Below are 4,134 nucleotides of genomic sequence, written 5' to 3'. Positions count from 1 at the left end.
TCTTGTGTTCAATTCCATATTTTTGGGAAAATCCACTTATGGACAGAAAAACTGGTTTGGAAGGTTTAAAATATTAGCAATGAAGACTTAATTGTGGTGATCACATCACATCACAGGGAATTATAAATGTCGAAGCACTATGTTGTACACCTGACACATATAATATTGTATGCCAACTATACATCAATGAAACATATAAAATTAGCATTGAATTGTGGAATAACGTAGTTTTAAAATTTGTAGTTAGATGTCTTTGACAATTTTGAAAAACTTTCTCCAACAAACATATAAATTGTATTTGAGACTTTAAAAAAAGTAAACCCCTAAACCATAGGATACTCCTGGTAAATCAAACCCAAGCTTAGCTTAAGCTGTCTCTTAGATTCAGGCCAAAGCAAAAATCTGTTTGTTTATTTTTGGTCATTTATACCACCTTCCACAAGCCCAGGGAGCTGAAGCTAAAGAGAGCTATGGTCATCATTGTGTTGACTCTGCAGCACTTTTTGGCTGTCCTGGCTTCCTCCCATGAGAGCTGTCACAGAAGCAAGTACACGGCAGCGAGAGTGGCTGCCTCTCCACAGCCTCAAATGTGTGGTCCCTCCTATCCTTTGCTTTATCCTGGAAGGCGGGGGGTCGAATTGCTGTACAGTTCTCAGATGGGGCTGGATTATAAAAATGTGCTGGTTGAACTTGGGCTGAGGCGACCAGAACCTCGGGTGTGGAACCAGCCTTCTTCCGGGGGCTAAGGTCTCAGCAGGACCCGGGGACAAGCAGGGCCGGAGAATCTTCTGTTCCAAAATCTCTTCAGCTGCCTCCGAATGGCCTGACCCCTCCTCACCTGAAGTTAAAACGGGAAAGTCCTGGCGTAATCCCACTTAAAAAAAATTTATGGATTGCAGAGAGGAAGGGAGAAAGAGAGAGAAACATCAATGTTGAGAGAGAAGCATTGATCAGCTGCCTTCTGCATGCCCCCTACCTGGGGATCAAGCCTGCATGAACCGGGAACCATGACCTCCTGGTTCATAGGTCAATGCTCAACCACCGAGCCACACCGGCAGCGCATCCCACTGTCCGTCGGAAGGAGAGGGGTTTATAAGAAAGATCTAGAAGATCTGGGAAGATGACAATGGGTCATTTGGGAGTAAAAGAGCATTTTTGGCTGATGAAGCTTAAAAACTGGTTTTGAAAGCCCAGATGGTAGTTTCCCACGGGATGGGGGAAAAGACCCCGGCTTCCCAGGCAGAGGGCAGCTGACTGCTGGCCACTGCGCTCAGGAGTGTTGTGCAGCTTCGAGGAGGGCCTGCTGACCGGCCCCGTGCCGAATGCATCTTAGAAGCCGTAAAGAATGTGGACTCCGGAGCCGTGGGTCTGGGCTCATCCCCGGCTGCCAGCAAGAGCTGTGTGGCCTGGAGCAGAGACCGAAGGCCCCCTGCAGAGGGCTGTCCAGGGGACTAAGTCAGAAAGCTCCTGTGCAGTGCAGAGCGGGGGCCTGGGGAAAGGGTAAAACAATAATGGCAGCAGGAGGGGGCCTGGGGGGTGACAGGCTAGTTACAGTGATGGTGAACCTTTTGAGCTTGGCGTGTCAGCATTTTGAAAAACCCTAACTTAACTCTGGTGCCGTGTTACATATAGAAATTTTTTGATATTTGCAACCATAGTAAAACAAAGACATATTTTTGATATTTATTTTATATATTTAAATGCCATTTAACAAAGAAAAATCAACCAAAAAAAATGAGTTCGCGTGTCCCCTCTGACACGCGTGTCATAGGTTTGCCATACCTGGGCTATTCTGTACCTTGATCATGGTAGAGGACACACCACACCATGCATCTGTCAAAACCTACGGAACCACACTCCACAGAGAGAGGCTGTACTTTATGTGAATTTTTGAAAATTGCTTATGTCAGTTCCTTCGGATTTTGACAATCTCTGGTTTTCCTCACCTATGGAGTTGCTGGGAAGGAATGATATGATTTTGCATCATGGTGGGGAGAAAAGGGGTGTGTATACTCTTGCAGCTTCATTCATTCACCCCTGTGTCCTAGTCCCAATCTGCGTCCAGTCCTTCAGGATTTGCTCAGGGAGTGGCCAAGGATGGCCAGTCAGGACCTCATTTGGTCGCCTGGAGCAGCGATACCTCGGAGCTGCATTGTCTGATACAGTTGCCACTCGTCATATGTGCTATTGAGATTTGAACTGGGGTTGGTGTGACTGAGAACTGAATTTTTTAAAAAAATTATTTTAAATTTTATTGGGGTGACATTAGTCAACATGAACATATAGGTTACACGTGTGATTACTAATTTACAAAATCTGTATATAGGACCATGTGCCCACCACCCAAAGTCAAATCTTCTCCTGTCACCTCATATTAGGACCCCGTTCTGCGCCCCCCAACCCCAGCAACCACCACACTGCTGTTTGTGTACGTAAGCTTCAGTTTCATAGTCCACATGTGAGTTAGATCATATAGTTCTTAGCTTTCTCTGTTTGACTTATTTCACTTCGCATAATGTTGAGAACTGAATTTTAAGTTTTCTTAATCTTAGTTAATTCACATTTAATTTGGAAACTGAATCAGGATAAAATATTTTCCCATTAAAGACAACTTTATTGTTTTAGTAGGAATGCACTTTATTTTTAATATATTTTATCGTTAATTTTTATTGAGATATAATTCATATAACATTAGATTTACCATTTTAATGTATACAACCCAGTGGCTGTTAGTATATTCACAATGTTAGGCAGCCATCGCCACTAATGCCAGAACATTTCATCACTCCAAAGAGAAACCCCATACCTGTTAGCAGTCATTCCATGTCCGCCACCCCCACCCCCAGCCCCTGGCTACCGTAACCTACTCTCTGTCTCATGGACTTGCTTATTCTGGACATTTCACATAAATGGATCCATTCAGGGGATGGTCTTATGTGTCTGGCTTCTTTCACTTGACATGTTTTCAGGTTTCCTACATGCTGTACTTCGCTTTTCTGCAGCTGGATAACATTCCACCGCACAGATATACCACCCTTGGGTTAGCTGTTCATCCTTAATGGGCATATGGGTTGTTTCCACTTTTTGGCTGCTTGCCCCTGAAAATGTAGCACCCAATTGAGATGTGTTGCAGGTGTAAAGTACCTACCAGATTTCAAAGACTTGTACAAAAAATAATATAAAATAGCTCATTAATAGTTTATATTGATTACATGTTGAAATAGTTTTAATAAATTGGGTGAAATAAAAGATATCATTTAAAAAAAGGTTAGCCTTAAAACAAGCAAGGGGAGGTAGCGGGGGGAGGGGGGAGGGCCTCTCCTCCCAGGATCTCACCCTTCGGCTCACCCTGCCCAGTGGGGACCTGAGGTGAGGAGCAGGGTCAGGCCCGGCCATGGGAGCGGCCACTTCTGGAGCCACCCTGCCTTGGCACTGAGGGAGCTGTGGAGAGGACAGGTCCAGGCCTGAGTTGGTACAAGATATCCTCCTGGGAGGAGACCGGGGACTGGGATTACTGGACAAAAGGAGTAGCTGGAGTGCCCAATGACAAAAATGGCTTCCCCGGGCGGCTGGCCTGTGCTGGGCTGCGGGGTTGCTCAAGTCCCGTGTGCTCCTGGGCTCCTCTCTCTGGCCCCGGAGCCAGGCAGCGACCTGAGCGGCTTCCTTACCTCTGGGCACAGGCGGCTGCCTTCATAAATCCTCAGTAAATGTTACAAGGAGAGGAAGGCAGAACCCCATGATTTAAAATACCTCTGGTGGGAACACTATAAAGCTCTCCTAATAAAAAGATGGGGACATCGAGTCCAAAAGGATGAAATGACGTGTCCTGAGCCACTGCCAAACGGTGACTGCGCGAAACCCGAGCACAGGCAGATCTCCTGACAGATAAGTGGCCCCAACCCAGGCTGATCTCAGAACCCATCACTGGGCTGATTAATATGTGAACATCATCAGGGCAGTGCTTCTGGCAATGCCTCTGCCTTGCTCCGCGCTTGGCCTTGAATTTCACCCGGTCCATGTCTTAGTTTGAGGTTTGCACTGAATGCGAATTGGCTGTCCAGGTACTTAAAGGTCACTCTTGGCTTCTGAGACTCAGCTGGGATATTTCCTGAGTGTTTTCTGTGGGCAGAGCAC

This window comes from Myotis nattereri (genome assembly GCF_964212035.1).
Source record: "Myotis nattereri genome assembly, chromosome: 3".
Lineage (NCBI taxonomy): Eukaryota > Metazoa > Chordata > Mammalia > Chiroptera > Vespertilionidae > Myotis > Myotis nattereri.
The sequence above is the reverse complement of the archived record's forward strand: the minus strand, read 5'-3'. Positions refer to the sequence as shown.